Raw genomic sequence first — 17,922 nt, forward strand, 5'->3', positions numbered from 1 at the left:
AAGATGTCATCAGCATAAGTTATCACGTTGCTACGTAAGTCTTGACCTAGAACTTTGTTCAAGCAGGATGCTAATGCCGCACTACCATTGATAAGCCCAGACTACACGATTGTATTCGTATAAATGACCTTCAAAACTAAATGCTGTGTACGGTTTCGAATCTTCATGTAATTCGACCTGATTATACGCCATCACTAGATCTAAATTTCCGAATACAGTGTTCCCTTGTAAAGAAGCTAGTATTTCTTCCACTGGAGGATACCTCACTTGTTCCAGATCAATGTGACTATTCGTGCGTCTCAAATCTAATACCACACGTAGAGAACCATTTTTCTTTGGAACAACATGTAATGGATTAAGGTGGATGCTTCGTGAAGGCCTAATGATCCCATCTCTTAACATATCTGTAATTTGCTGACGTACATTCTCCCTGTATCTATATGGAATTATATAGGGCTTGGTTACTATGGGTTTGTCTGTTTTAACTTTAAAAGAATAAACAAAATCCTTGCAACGCCCAGGACGTTCCGAAAAGACATTTCTATGTTTATATAAGATGTCCTTAAAGTCGGCTTTTACTGTATTATCAGCAAAATCAAGGCTGCTTTCGAGTGATTTAACACGCTCAGAAAATAATACATCGTCCTTTAAATCCACCAAATTTTGTGTGTCTTCCAATCGTTGATCATTTAATTTATCACTTTCTGCACTAACAGAAACATTATTCACTACAGGAGAAATATCATTATATTGACAAGCAAGATTATCTAATTTTGGAAGCAGTTTCTGAACGATTTCCTGAGGTATACCCGGTATAGTCAACGTTTGGTTTTTAAAATCAAGCATGACACGTAATTGAGATAATAAATCTAAACCCATAATTAATTTCTCGTTAAGTTCCTTTATTACTAGAATAGGAATTGATATTTCAAAATCTTGAATAGATATTGTCACACGAGTAATTCCAGCTACTCTCTTTTTATGTTTACCGGTAAAATCAACTATGATAAGGTTCTCAGCCTTTTGTAGTTTAGGATTCGAATAATTACTAGTAATTGCTTTCCACAATGAATACGATAATAGAGAGGCATTTGCTCCTGTATCGAGTAAAGCTTCAGTACTTAACCCATTGACTTTAATAGGTATTTTAGCTGTACTATAGGATTTTAAAAATACAAAATCTTCTTCAATATTAAAACCATCATTGACAGTATCATCTTCAAACCAACAACGATTTACAACAGGTATAAATTGGTACTGACATCTATTAATTGCTATTTCCGAATAATTATTTACAGAGACGTCATGTGAAAGATCATTTTCATAATTAGCATGAACATGTAAATTGGAAGATAAATGTTCATAAGAATTATCGCTTAAATTTTTAGATAAATGTTCATGAGAATCTACAGCTGACATGGGTTTAACCCCTACCACATCAGCCGCAATTAGTTTAAATTCATACTCGTGTATGGTTCCAATAAAGTACACTGTACAGCACAATCATGATTATGTCCCGTATTATTGTTCTGTACAGAAATTACTTCAATACCGGGATCTTGATGCGAAGCGCCATCTCTTGTCCTTCCATTACGTCTATCCACGTAGTTCGCTGTATTCCTGGAATTTCGCTATACATTACGTCTATTTTTAAACCTATTTTGATTATATGGTCTAACATATGGATTGCTACGATTAATTAGGTTAGGCGGATTCCCTACATAACTTTGCCTATTTTGCTCATTTTGATTGCTAGAATTTACTCGGCTTAGGTTATGTTCCGTATTATTCACACTTCGGATATTCAAATTCCGAACTGGCACAAAATGATCTGAATTATTCTTATTTTTACCCATTCCGGCTTGTTGATTCATAGCATGGTATTGAGTTTCATAGCATTGGACAAGCATTAATAAATGGTTGAAACTCATACACTGGGTGGAAAATAAGATCTGTTGTAACTTAAATGGAAGCAAATTTCGAATCGATGCTATTATTCTCGATTCCGATTGCAATGGATTAACGACTTTTAATTCGTTGTATGTATTTACAACAAACTCTACAACAGATTTATGCAATCGAGGATTGAAGTGTTGATTTCTAATGGTGGCATCTCTATTTGCCAGCAAAAAGTCATTTTCATAATTTGCGATTAGTGCTGCTTTGAATTCTTCATAAGTACTGATGTGATCACGTACTGCTTTAAACCATAATGAACAAGGTGGGAGTAATACATGAGGGATTAATTTCATATATTGTGATCTATCTATACACATAATATTGCACTCATCCTGGAATTTCTCTAAGAAAGAAGTAGCATTCTCGTTACACTTACCACTGAATTTACTCATAGCTCGTATTTCACTCATCTTAACACTTAATTTTACCTTCCTTTTATCATTCCGTGTACTTGTTGAGTGATAGTTCCTATCCATTACGTGATGTGTTGTTACACCATCTATGTTTCGCCCATCTGTACTCTTCGGATGTATTTCGTCCAATATAATATCCTCATCAGACCCCGGCGAAGGTGAGTTCATCACTGGTGAGTGGGGAAACTCCAAGCGATCACTACCCAAGTTATTACGGTATGTGTTGTCCTTAACCTGTAGCGTTCTAATCTCTTCCTGTATAGTAGCTAACAATTGCGTATTTACACGTATGTTGTTAGAATTGTTGATGACCTGGATCTTTTGCTGTTGAACGGAAGATTCTATTACTTCTAAATCTTTTTTTACAGCACTGATTTCTTGGTTTTGGTGATTGTGCTTCTCCTGACAATCATCGGATATTCTTTTTAACTTTTCCTCGAACTGTGAGGATATGTCATTCACCACCTGGACAATTGTCTGTCTCGTTTCATCTGACTTCTGTTCTATCCGTCTACTTAATTCTTCATATTGCTTGTTAGATTCGTCAAACTTCTGTTCCATTCGTCTACTTAATTCTTCATATTGCTTGTTAGATTCATCAGACTTCTGTTCTATGGTCTGCTTTATCTCGGTAGACATCTGAATCAATTGTCGCTGTAAAGCTAACAAGATTCGGTCTTCCGATGTCAATCCTGGTGTTACACTAATTTCACCGTTGTCACTATTATTTGATTCATGCTCCGTTGTTTCGTTGACCATTTTTCTTACAATTATTTTACCACTTCTCAATACGGTCAAATTTGTATTCATTAACTAAAAAAGTAAATTCACTCCTACTATGCTTCGGGATGAGAATTTACAGTATATCCCGGGTGAGGTAAACCAAAATTTTTACAACGACTTATCAAGGATAGTCGTTAACCTGGTTCGGCTAAGTAAGATATACAAATTTCGAGTGGAATTTCTTTGCATGTAAAAATTAGCTTCAATAATTATATACGATTATTCTCACCTTTACTATTAGAATCATAAAGTCGGTGAACGGTGTTAAAAATGGTTTATTAGTTGATATACTTTATAATATCTTTTCCTTAAAACTGTCAAGCACACAAACTTGCTGACTAGGTATCCATAAACATGTACATAGCAACAACCATCCCATAATAATAATATCTTACATATCTTAAAAACATTCTTCTTCTGTTAATATGATATTAACATTCTACTAAGTATAGTGCACATGTATGAGCACTTTCTGCCCAAGGTACAGGTAATTATTACTCAATCCAAAGTATTTTGTTATAGATTCCACGTTAATCAGTAGGTCCACGTCTCATATAGCATCGCTGCTGAAAAGGGACGTTAAACTCAAAATCAACTCAACTCAACAAAATTATATTGACAATCTTCATATTCATATATACCAGACGCACAAAATGTTGATTGAATTTTCTCTAATTTGAATACATGAGTTTTGTCTATACTACGAATCACGTTCAATGTTTGATCGCATATAATAGCAACTATTATAATATTTTTATGTGGCAAATTCATTAATAGGATTCTATATACCTTAGATTTCTATAATGTTTGTTTTCAGGACATATGCAGGGGATGGGACCTGCGATCCTCTTATTGAATTTTGACTCCCCGAAATAAATTCTAGTGTGTATGCCTGCTTATTTTACTATGTGATGAACCAATACTCAAAAGTGAGTTTAGAACCGGAAGTAACAGTTATTGAAGCGAGCATAACGAAGTTTCTATCATTCAACTCCAACAGCATATGTGTCTGTCGGTCTGTTCCACGATAACTCCCATAAAACTTGTCCAATTTTAACGGTACTTGGTATATCTCTTCCTCCAACTTGTAGAAATAACCCTATTGTTTGAGATTTCAATCTATCAATAAAAAGGAGATAAAAATCTCAGTAGTATACATAGGACTTCATCAAAGAAGGGGATTCAATCTCTCAAGTTCATAGCATTTAAAAAGTTTCTATACTATACATATTTTAATACAATACATGTTTATTTTTACATAATATCTCGCTCAAGAAGGTTAAACCTGGAAATCCCCTTGCTTACGCCACTAAAATCTTCCCTCATGTTGTAAGTTTGAACATATACATACAAGATAATTTTCCAATATAAACCACCTGAAAATTATTCAATTATGAGGAAACATACTGTATGCTGTTTTTAGGGCATCATGATCAGCCTCACAGGTCAGAGTTAAAATTTACCAAAGATGAAAGCGTGAATTTATATCGCCATCAAATTTTAAAAATATGTTCCACGATAATTTTCGTTAAAATTAAATTCGATTTTGATGTAATAAATCTTAGAGTAATTTGGGGGGAAGTGACCATAGGGGTGAAGTGAATAGAGTTAAGGTTAATGATATGGGGCAACAAAGCATTATCGGCGCTGACCTTTCAAAGCCGCTGTATATGCAATATTGAGTCTGGATCTCACGAAGAAGGTAGTGTACAGAGGAAAGAAGCGAAGTATTGAATGCAGCGAGCACGGGCAGCAGGAAAGGTAAGTAGATTTGTAGCCCTTTTGTTGCTATTGTAACATGCAACACTAAGAAACTAGGGCAATTCTTTCCTGAAGTAATCGTGTTGTACCCACTACTTCCACAGCAGCATGAGGCGATTATTAGGTACGCTGTCTGTCCTCCAAATCACAGTTTCGTATAGGAGAAACCTGGGTTCAAGACCTATTGGGAACTCAAAAATTGTGCTCTTTCTTGTAAGGTCAAACAACTCAATGTCCCCGAGACGGTGCTTTGGATACAATCTAGGGTTAGTATGTGTATTTGCTTCTTAAGTATTTCTACAACAATAGCTAATGTACCTTTACATCATGTACGCATTCTTCGTTAGCTGTATACTCATTATGCAGCAGTTTATATCTTGTTGTTTGCATTATATCAAGGACACTTTTTGCCACTTCATCCCCACGTGTGGGGTGAAGTGAATAATTTACCTTGTATGATTTATTTATTTCTGTGCACGTTACTTGAGACACGATATGAACCACACTTATATTTTCAGAATGCACAAGGTCTGTCCTATACATATATAATTGTCAATCAGCCGTGCTACCATTTCTGTGTAACATTTTTTCACTTTTATGCTTACTATGTTCACTTCCGCCCGAATTACTCTATAGTTTGTTTGAAACTTTCCAACCATCTCTTCTGCATGCAGTTAAAATATTTAATAACAATATTGAATGTAGTTTTTCTTTGTTTGTTTGTTCCATGACAAGTTTCATAAAAATTAATTTGGTTTTGATACAATATTATGAATATTTTCTTTGACTCTTTTCCATAATCCTACGTGATTCGGATTGAAATCAGTCAAGAATAAGCGATGAATTTAGTCCCCTAATGTGGGATGAATTATTCCCACTTACGCATCGCGATTTAAAAATATGGTCCATAATATCTTTTGTAATAATATTAAATTTTAATGGAATATTGCGCTTTTGTTTTTGACGCTTTACGATCATTTCCACTAAAATCAATCAAGAACGAGAGAGCGAACTTATCTCCCATTCTCTCCCTCAGCGAGAAGCTTTAAAGATGTGATCTTTGGTGACTTCCGCAAAATTTTTCGATTTTGACACAATATGCTCTATATGTTTATTGAGTTTCTCATATAATCCTTACGACATGGAGTTGAACTTGTGAAGTAGAAGATCTCAAAGAGATCCCCGCTCTTCCGTGACTTTTAAAAAAATGTCTTTGACAATTTTCGTATATCAAAAGTCGATTTTCGTCGAATATTGCGTCGAATATTGTCTGAGGATTTCCGATCTCAAATACTTGTAGTTGAAATGGGCCAATAATGAGGGAGCACATTTTCTCCGGTTTTATGTTATATATTTTCAATGAAATTTATTTTTTTTTTTAAATAATGAGTATGTGTTTTGTTGGAGATTAGAGAATTACTCTTGAGGTTTGGGATTGAAATTAGTAGCAAGGAGGAAGAATATTACGTGCGTGAAGCTGGCCCATCCCAATTGAGCACATTTTTTTAAAAATAGTACCAAAAAAATGTGCTAAAAATGTGCTTCACAAAACATCACGCCAGCTTCACGCACGTAAGAATATTATTTACTAGAAAAATATGTATCCGTGTTAATGTCTAGCAATATTGTGTTTACATGATGGACATATTTGCCATCACAACAATTTTCATAAAGCTGGAGAGTGACATTCGTTACAGTCTTTTGGAATAGAATGTATTAAAACTAGATTTAATTTTGCAGGAAAAGTAGATTACTTACTAATCACAAAAGTTGGTTCAAAATAACACTTTCAGCAATCCGGAATAATCTTAGGTGATATAGGCTCGTATTTGATTAGCGTTTATAGTTTATTGGCTTTCAATTTACCAATACAATTCTCAGATTTCCCAGCCGATATACATTCCTGGCTAAGTGGCATTGGTTAAATGAGTTGGTTGATTCTCTGGTTCAATCTTATGGGTAGAGATGAAAAAAAAAAAAAAAGCAGGCTTTTTTGAATCGATGTTTTTTTGCACATAAAAAGCCGGCTTATTTGGGAAAAAGCACGAGAATTTTGCCTTTTTTCATTTTCATAATTTTTCTATTTAAATAGCTTTACTATAGTATACTCTAAAGTTAAATAAGATTTCATGACCTAAATGCTATATTTCGCTCTGGAATTCACCATCATGATGGATGGAGTACATGTTTTATGAATTAAAGTAAACAAAGTACGTAGTATTTGAGGTCAATTTTAGAGGCTATTTAACTTCATTTTAACTTTTGAGTTATCGGATTTTTCTTCTCTAGATCATTTCTTTTTAGTCATCCGTGTTCCATTTCTTAGAGCTAAGTACTCTAGCTTCTAGCACATAATTAAACTTATGTTTTTCAATATATTCATCAGAGCGTACGTTTTTCAATATATCAGAGCGTACTTCCACATTTCTGTTATACTGTAGCTGTGCAATGATTTAGCAATAATCTTCCGGATACAACCTTGAATGCCATTTGATAGGAATAATCAGTAGTGCATTTAGAAAAGTTTTGTGGAGGGGTTTCTCTGATTAATGTTTGTTTTCTCTAAAAATCCCTAATTTTTATTTGGGAGGAGCTTGAAGTTTATGAGTACAGGCATACTAAATATTTCGTTTCGTTTGTATATTTAGCAACAATGTTCCGGATACAACCTTGAAGACCATTATATACTGATAATCAGTGACGGATTTAGAAAATAATTTTGGGAGAGGTTTTTCTTATTAATGTTTAGTTTTTCTAAAAATTCCTAATTTTTATTTCAGGAGAACTTGAAGTTTATGAGTAAAGGCATAACTAATATTTAGTTTGTTCTAGAAATCCCGTAATTTCGGGATACAGGCTTCAATCCGAAAGACATCCCCACCATAACCCCCTTCGCAAATCCGACACCGCTGGCAGTTAGTAATAACGATTTGAAAACAATAAGAAGGGAAGTCGGCCAGGACTCACAGTACACTCACTATCCCTACACTCACAGATGGAATTAAGAAAAACTTTTGTCAAAATGGTCAAATGCGGGGTTGAATCCCAGACTTCCCGATAGAAGCACAAAAGCTAATCACTCCTTCATCTTTGTTGTGCAGTTGTGCTTAACGTATTCTCTCTCTCTATGGCTTATAGAATCCGAAGGTTCAATGCCGCGTTCACAAAAGCTCTCCATTGACTTCTATCCTTACCCAATTCGATCCAGTTTCTAATCTGTATTCCTATTTCTGCGAGATCCATCTTAATATTGTCCTCTAATCTGTGCCTAGGTCTTGCTAAGGAACGCTTTCCGGTTGGATTTCCAGTTAAAACTTTGAGAGCGTTCCTACCTTATTCCATTCTGACTACCTGACCTGCCCACCTGAGCCTCCTAGACTTGATGATCCTAACGATGTTTGGTAAACCGTATAAATTATGCAGTTCTTCGTTATGAAGTTTTCGCCATTCCCAATTCCCGTTCCTCTTGGGTCCAAATATTCCTCTCATGATTTTATTCTCAAATATTTGCACTCTGCGTTCTTCCCTCAGCGTAAGCGATCATATTTCACAATCATAAAGCACAACGGGCATGATTATCATTTTATATTTGGTCTAGGAATTAATTCGTGCGATTTTTAATAAAAATTGAAGCTTTATTTCAAAAACAAAGTAAATGAATACGTTAACAAAAATATTGTCCATCGCTAGCCACTACTTTCTCCCATCTTTCAGGCAATTTACGGATTCCGTGTCGAAAGAATTCCTCATCTTTTGACGCAATCTAATCAAAGATCCATTTTTCGATATTTTCTGAAGAAGTGAACCGCTGTCCAATCAAATTGTTATTCATGCAATCGATCAAGTAGTAGTCAGACGGAGCAGTGTCTGGTGAATATCGCGGGTGGAGTAACACTTTCCATCCGACATTTTCCAAATAGGTTTTGACCGGTTTTGCGACATGTGGTCGAGCGTTATCATCTTGATAAATAAGTTTATTATGCCTGTTATTCCATTCTGGTCGTTTTCAGGCCAGAGCTTGCTTCAAACGCATTAATTGTTGTCGATAGCGGTGTCCATTAATAGTTTCACCAAGTTTCAGAAGTTCATAGTACACCACACGTTTCAAATCCCACCATATATACAGCATAACCTTTGCACAATTAATATCTCGTTTCGGTTGTGAAGGACCTGGTTCACCTTGCTTCACCCAGGCCTTTTCTCGTTTAGGATTCTCGTAATGAATCCACTTCTGATCACCAGTTACAATTCGATGCAAAAATCCCTTCCTTTTCTGTCTTTGAAGCAGCAATTCGCAAACGGTTTTTCTTCTTTCAACGTCTTTCTTTTCAATTCATGTGAAACCCAATAAGACATCTTTTGAATCATTCCTATGGCTTTGAGACGTTTGGAAACTGTTGTTTGCTCAACTCCAAATGCTTCTGCAAGTTCGTCCTGCGTTTGACACGAATCCTGATCAAGCAATGCTCTCAATTCTTCATCTTCAAATTCTTTTGGCTGTCCAAATTGCTTTTGGTCTTCCAAGCTGAAATCACCACCTTTAAACCGTGCAAACCATTTCTGACACGTTCGCTCAGCTAGAGCATGGTCACCAAACACTTCCACTAAAATATGATGACTTCCGGTAGCACTTTTCTTCATGTTAAAGCAATGAAGAATAACTCCCCGCAAAAACACTTTATCAGGCACAAAATGCGCCATTTTCAGTTGAAGAAAAAATGTTGTTGTTTCCGCTTCAAGCAACTGACATATACTAAACAAGATGCTCAATGACAGTAGTTTTCAACGCATGTTTGGATCAACGAAACTATGGGACAATAAGCTAGTTACGCCATCTTTTGTAAAACCGCACGAATTAATTCCTACACCAAATATATTTTAAGCTTTAAATTCCTTGACAGAATTCGCGACGACAAAAGATTTTGAGCTGAATAATAACACGAATTTCCTGATTTCAGACGACATTTAATTTCTTCGTGGATATGATTTTGATCTGGTAATATTGGTCCTAGATATTTGAAAGTACCCACTTTGTCGAAAGCATTATTTGATACTTTAACGCATTCGTAATTTGCCGTATTTCGATACTGGTGAACTTCCATGTATTTAGTTTTCTCTACATTTACTTCTAAAGCAATGTCGCTGCAAGCGTTTAATAAGGCCTCTGCATTTCTTTCGATTGGTCTCCTATCAGATTTACATGATCAGCATACGCCATAACCTGGTGAATACCATTCAGCTCTGGGCCCTGGTTGCTATCATTGATTTTCCTTATAGCGTACTCCGGAACAAAGCTGTATAATAATGGCGATAAAGCATCTCCTTGTTTCAGGACAAACTCAATGTGGAAGCTCGCATTTTTCTACTTGGACTTTACTCTGGGATTCATTTAAACACATTTTAATTAATCTAACTAGCTTTTTCGGTTTTCCAAATTCTGTAAGAATGTTGTACCATGTTTCCCTATTAACCGAGTCGTAAGCCTTTGTAGAATCAATAACATCAGGGCCGTGCCGTGGAAAATCAGCGCCCGGGGCGAGAGTATACGACGGCGCCCCCAAACATATATTCCAAGCAATTTTTCCTATCTTTTTTCCTTTCTTCTACCGAATTTTTCGCCCCCTTACTTCGGCGCCCAGGGCCCACGCCCCGCTCGCCCCCCTCCTCACGGTATGGTCCTGATTTCCATTTCTTTTCGAGTATTTGTCGAATGGTAAATATCTGGTTGATGGTTGATCGATTTCGCCTAAATCCACACTGATAATCTGCAATAATTTCATCTGCGTATGGGATCAATCTTGTTAATAAAATGTTAAGAGAAATGCATCGATAATTATTACAATCAGTTTTGTCGCCTTTCTTGTGAATTGAAACAGTGATTGATTCTTTCCACTCTTTTTAAATGTATTCAATAGATTTTCTCTTTTTTGTTTAAAAAACGTAACGATATGTTGAATTCCTCTTGTTAAAAATTAATAAACCTTCAGGACTGGGTAAACCGTGATGGTGGTTATATATTCTAGATCCTAGGAAACTACACGATCAGATGAACAGTCTATTACGCAGATGATCCATGAACAGAAAATTCGGTAATTTTCCGGTTCTGAACAAGCTTAAGGAATAGTCAGTGCATTACAGAATTCGGAACTTTACCGATTTTGCAGATCCGAAGCACCTGATAGGTGGTAACAGATTATTACGTATGTGACCAATTAATGAAAAATTCGTTCGAAATATTCATACAATGTATATGAAAGTTAAAACTTAACTGAAGAATTTCAAGAATGTACAGAACCACTCAAAACGAAGCTCTTGATGTGCAGCCTTTAAACGTACCATGTAAATGTATTTCTCTCATGTTTTACTTTCTTTTCTTTCAAAAAGAGGGTGTGTGATATTTTGAAATAAAAATACTACATACAAGTTTGCTAGTTATTTGTGTATAATTTTTTTTAAAAAAAAGTACTTACTTTTGTATATAGGAGATTAAAATATTATTATATATATTGGTTAATCCTTTGGAATTCATAATGTTAAGATTTTTTTAAAAAATCTTTTCGAAATTCATGCTTTATTTTAGAGGTTTTGTATTATTATCAGCATCAACCACTAATTAAATGAGTTTTTGTGTTGTAGAGAAGCGAAACAAAGTCTTTTTTATCAGTTTAAGGCAAAATTTTGAAAAAAAAAATTCCCAAGCAAAAAAATGAAGCAGAAAAAACAGTTTTTTTTTCAAAAAAGCCGATTTTTTTCCGAGCCCTTGCATCTCTACTCATGGTTGACAAGATTCTCAAGATACACTATTAAAAAATCCTTTTTCGTTTGTGCATCGAGGAAGTATTTTCTTTAAAATATAATTTGGAAATTCTTTTTAACAAAAATAACTTCAAAATGCGATTTTTTTCAAATTTGAGCAATATTGCATACGTATATAATTTTGGAACGTACTACCTACCTAGAACTGAGTTTTTGTTATGTCACTTTGATTAAAATACGTATCCTAAAAGGAAGAGGGGTTAAAAATCTACGACAAAAATAGAATATCTCAGGAGCCCATCAATTCGGCATATAAATTCACCATTAAATGTATTAAAAAAAAAAAGTGTCTCAGTGTTTACGAAAATTGCGTTTCTAAGGAAGGGGAGCGAAGTAATTTCTATAATATTTTAGTTTTCTACTTTTTTTTTCATGGATAAATTGAGGAAGCATTGAATTTTTATAATCAAACTACGTGAGCTACAACCATAAATCCAATTCGGGTCTCCCGTACCGAAAACCACACAACCACGAGAAATCTATTATAGGCATTTTCTTCATAATACTTTACTGGTAATTATGAAAGTATTTCCAGATAATATGCAGTCTTATCATTACATAGAGTGGTAGTATTTCATTTTTATTCATTTAGTAGCAAATATCTCCACGTGTGTTGCTGTAAGCAACATTTTTCGTTCTTCTTTCTGCGCCATTCATAGAGAATTTGTCTGAAGTGCTACGCTGTATTCACAATGAATGTCCCATTCTATGAAGACTCTGAAGAAACTGAGGTGCAAGTCAAGTCATCCCGGAATGCTGTCTGACGAAATCATGCTTTTATATGGTAATGCCTGTTCCCATACTACCAATCTTGTGAGGGATGCGCTTCAAAGCTCGGATGGGAAACACTTCAACATCCTCCATAAAGCTCAGATCTTTCTCGTTGTGATTTTCACATTTTTCGCAACTTGAAAAAGGACATTGCCTATAATAGAGTACATGGAATATTATGATTAATCACTTGTTGCTCCACACATACCATTAAAAACACACTTTTTACATCACATTCCGTCTTATTAGTATTACATGAACACTTAGTACAGACAAGTAATTTATAAATATTTGTTAATATTGTAACATAGGTCTAAACGATATTACATGAAAAGGAAGTCAAAAAGAATAAATGTAGTGTATACATTTTAAAATAAATTTAATAATATCTAATTTAGTTGCAGGAAACGTGAAAAAAATAAAACGTAAATCAGGACTTCTCAACTTTTGCACTGGTGTACTGCCATAAGCGGCTCGCGATCAAAATTAACTAGGCCTAAAAGAGTCAAAATATATAGTTTCTAGTTTTTGAAAATGTCCTTGATAGATGACTGTTTCTTCTTGGCGTTTCTATGAAAGCGTTACAAGTTTAGTAGATCGTTTACAAAACATTTCTCATTTTATTACGGAGTTTTCTCTGTTTCTTTCTTTTTCTGTCTCTTAACTAGGCCGGATAGTGCAGAGTCTACTGTACTTGACTTTTGGAAATAACGCAAACAGTAGTTTTTGTGGAACAATTTATTAATAGGACCATTGGCGGCTCGTTTCTAACCTAGCATGATATGCGCAAAATCAAGTAACATTTTGCTTTGAAGCTATCTGGATAAAATATGCAGATGGATTGTAGGATATCCCAGTGTTCTATTCGCTTGGTTTGCACAAAATTAATGTAGGAATTCTGGAACTTTTATTTTGACACATTTCAGTGATAATAAAATGTGCTTTGGTCCCGCGTGGCGTAGTCGCTAACACTATCGTCTTTGGTGCGAGCGGTCCCGGGTTCGATACCCGGTGGGGACACTCGGTCGAAAAAGTGTAACAGCTTTTTCAAGCCAGCCATTTTGAGTCAGGTTTTTCAGGAGTTTCCCTCATTCACACTAGGCAAATGCCCGGATGGTACCTAACATACAGGTCCCAGGCCGCTTCCTTCCTTCCCTTTCCCCGGATAGTGTACTCGCTGAGGGACGTCACCCTCATACGTGGGGGGTAAATAGCCATAGATGCCGACAGCTCAGAAATCTAATCCCTAATCCTTACTAAAATATACTGGTTGTATCCCTTGTTAACATCGTCTGAAAGCTTATGTTTAGCAGATTGTAGAAATATATGTCATAGGAAATATATATGTATATTCATCTATTTTCATGTTTGAGACGATAGAAAGCCAAAATATTGTATAATTTTCCGAACTCTAATGCAGCGTAACCATTTAAATTCGGTCACTATTTAAACTAATTAATTTAAACAAATTGAAACATTAATGAAAATGAGATATAAATTGTGGTAATGTAAGCGAACATAGAAGGTTGGTTCTAAAAATTCTGTCGTGGTGACTTACTCTTGGGGGACAAGGAAGATTATTAACGTCGTTAGGTTGTTGGACAGTACGATTGAAGCTGATCTCCAAAGCAGTTCTGCGGAAAACGACAACACGAGCAGTTGCAAAGAAACTACGCGTTGATCATTCGATTGTAGTATGGCATTTTGAGAAACTAGAAAAAGTGAAAAGATGAATGAATTGACCGAGAACCAAAGAAATCGATTATTTACGTCTGCTTTACATTGCTGCTACTTATGAGCGACGAAAGCGATACATTTTTCGACCATATTCACACAGGCAAGGAATACTAAATATTGTACGATAAGCGACATCTATCCATGTTTGAAGTTATATGACTAGTCAACATTCACCTCGGTATTGTCAAAATTCAGCATATATCAATAGATATAATAAGTCACAGCTAGGCTTAAACAATGCATACGCATCAAACCTACACTACTTGACTAATAACAGGTCAAGTAATCAAACCTATGCTACTTGACTCGTGTTTTAATACCATCCATCAACTATAGCCTCTTTCGCCGCTCCCTGTTATTCCTGCCACCATACATAGTAGCACGTTCTTCATGGCGCAATTCCTTTCAAGGTAATGTTCCAACCAGTTTCTCTTCCTCGTTTCTATTACATCTAAAATTGTTATCTTATTTCCTACTATTCCTAACACATTCTTATTTGTTTCCCATTTGATCCAGCTAATTCTCTACATTCTTTACCAAGGACACATTTTCTAAGGCAGAAAATGCTCCCTAAATACCTACTATTTTCTAAGGCGGAAAATGCTCACTATTTTCAGCAAATGCACAAATTAGGTACCATTCTATCAACATGAATATTATATAGGTCAATTACAGGAAACCGCTTCTCGCTATCTATTACCGTATTTACTGAACAGTGATTAACGTTAAAACCGGAAATGGTTGATTTGTACCGCTTCCGGTTGAATATTACATTCATCAGGGGACTCAATTCTTACCTCTATACATCGTGGCCAAAATTGATAACAATCCATCAAATGGTTCTTGAGACTGTTTGTTTCCCTGACGGACTGACAAAATGAATATACAGGGTGGCTCATTTTAATCTTTCCACGGAAATATCTCGAAAACGGTTGAATGTAAATGACTGAACAAAAACTCAAATAGGAAATACCATGGAGCAAATCGAATGGTGATGTTGGGTGCCCCCAGGGCCGCTCTTCAGGGGGCCCGGGGCCCAACTTTAAAGTTTTAAATGAAAACATGGGACGAGTGGCACCTCGCTCGATAGATCTTTAAGAACTAAAAGGCAATGTGGCAAAAGATTTTTCATATCGGTAACAGTATTCAAAATGGCCGCCAATATATGTTACCTGTGTCAGATAAACGTCCAGTAGCACTATGAAAACGGTTGAACATAAATGAACCAAACAAAAGCTCAAATACGAAAGCCATGGAAGCACATCGAATGATGTTGTCGCGGTTTCTCCAGGGCTACCCTTCATGGGGGCCCAGGGCCCAACTTTAAAATTTTAAATCGAAACATGGAGCGAGTGATACCTCGTTCGAGATTTTTCATATCGGTTGCCGTATTCAAAATGGCCGCTAAGACATAACGCCTATATCAGATTAAGAGTTTAGTACCACTAATATGAAAGCGGTTGGAGAAAAATGAACAGGATAAAACTCGTATAGAAATCACAGAGGGTATTTATCATTACACGCCGCGAGAATAATCAAACGGAGAAAAATATTATTAAAGTATAAGTGACATAATGCTAAAGAGGAAATCTAATTCATAAAAAAATATCTTTCCGATCTCCCTCCTTAAGTGGGTGAAGCGGAAATGAATGATAAAATCTCAAATGAGAACCCCACGTTTACTTGGAATAAGTATGGTTTGTCTGAAACACTTGGGTGTACAAGTGACTGGTACAATAATGAACCAATATTGTGCAGACGACTTTTGAGGAAAACCAATGTTTGTACACATTGTTATAAAGTTGCGTTGTTCACAAATTGGTTTCGCATTTCAGTTGATTCATTTTTGCAGAAATCATTGCCTGCAATCTAAATAGAAGATACCATTTAACAAGAATTTTACCTACTTTTTTCCATTACAGACATCTATCTGTTATAAAAGCACATTTTAGATAATTTTGGTGTGTAGATACAATTTGCGAAAACTAAGGTTCTCATTTGCAATTTCAATGTTCCTTCCCGTCCCGCTTCACTCACTTACGGAGGACGTTGGAACGATGATTTTTCTAGGAACTAGATTTCCTCCTTTGCATTATGGCACATTTACTCTAATCATCTTCTCCTCTGTTGCAACATTTTCGAGCCCTGGAATGATAAATAGCCTCTGTGATTTTCTATAGGAGTTTTATTCTGTTCATCAGTTATTATCTTCAACCGTTTTCATATTAGTGGTACTGGACGTTTTATCTGATACAAGCACCATGTCTTGGCGGCCATTTTGAAAACGGTGACCCATATGAACAATATTTTGCCACAACGCTGTTTAGTGTATGAAGATATATCGAACGAGGTATCACTTGACCCATATTTTCGTTTAAAATTTCTAAGCCTGAGCCCCATGAAAGGCGGCCCTGGGGAACATTGCGACATCATTCGATTTGTCCCATTGCGTTCCTATTTGAGTTTCTGTATGGCTCATTTATGTTCAACCGTTTTCATATTAGTGCTACTGGACGTTTATCTGATACAGGTAACATATCTTGGCGGCCATTTTGAATACGGTGACCTATATGAAAAATCTTTTGCCACATCGCTTTTTAGTTTTTAAAGATCTATCGAACGAGGGTCACTCGCCCCATGGTCCCATGTTTCCATTTAAAATTTTAAAGTTGGGCCCTGAACCCCCTTGAAAGGCCCTGGGGGTTCCGCGACATCACCGATGTTCCCCAATATCGAGTAGACTGGATAAAATGTTTAACTCGACAATCTGCAATACATATTAATGACTTGTGAAAGAATATAATTATAAAGAAATACCCAAAGAGATATATTTAAACTGCAGTTAAACATAACAAGTCAGCTTCGATGCTCAAGCAGGACGATAAACTTCATCATATCTAAATGCTGCAACAACATCATCTAATACTACTTCATTCATTCATTTTCAACAATTTACGTTGACAATTTTGATTTGAGTGCTCTTAACTAATGTTCCTACATAATACTTTCTATTTTATTATGACCGAAACAAGAGTTTTACAATATTGGAACCGTAAAAGTGCAATTTGCTGAAGACTTTATACACCAAGTTTTTTCACCGTTAATTAACAGTGATGTCTTAGTGTAGTAGGACAAGCGTTAGTTTCACATTCCGGTGGTTGTGGATTCGATTCCCGTTGGGTAATGAGTGGAAATTTTTATCATTTGTAACATTGATACTTCCAACGTAAGACAGCATAGAAAATATTCAATTTCTCTCAGAGTGTTGAGACAACTTTCTGCAGTGAACTCGCAATAGAAAAGTGATCTACGAAAAATGATGTCAGTAGTAGCAACCTTGATTCGTACTGTCTTGGAACATAACGTGTTTAGCGAACAATTGATGAACACGTAAGGCATATCGTTAGTATTGGTCAAACATACGAATGATCAAATACAAACGTTTCCCAGCAATTGTTTTTAAGTTTCTATTACGAGTACTGCTACTACTGCTAGAAATATTAATGTTTAAAGTAATTCACCATTTCAGATTTGTTCCATATCAACAAAAACAATTGAAATTGAATAATCAAAAACTTCATAAAATATGTAGCCAAGTCTCGACTTTCCAATAATAATAATAATAATAATAATAATAATAATAATAATAATAATAATAATAATAATAATAATAATAATAATA

At 35.5% G+C, this 17,922-nt stretch overlaps 1 long non-coding RNA gene across 1 annotated transcript in view; it reads right to left on the minus strand.

Moving 5' to 3' along the window:
• Positions 1 to 12,304: 12,304 nt before the first annotated feature.
• LOC145663714 (uncharacterized) overlaps positions 12,305 to 17,922 on the minus strand; it is a 39,117-nt gene continuing 33,499 nt past the window's right edge. The window contains exon 2 of the long non-coding RNA XR_014127244.1: positions 12,305 to 12,657. This is a non-coding gene — a long non-coding RNA (uncharacterized LOC145663714). The remainder of the gene's footprint in view (positions 12,658 to 17,922) is intronic.

This window comes from Thermobia domestica, chromosome 11 (genome assembly GCF_964235325.1).
Source record: "Thermobia domestica chromosome 11, izTheDome1.hap1.1, whole genome shotgun sequence".
Classification (NCBI taxonomy): Eukaryota; Metazoa; Arthropoda; class Insecta; order Zygentoma; family Lepismatidae; genus Thermobia; species Thermobia domestica.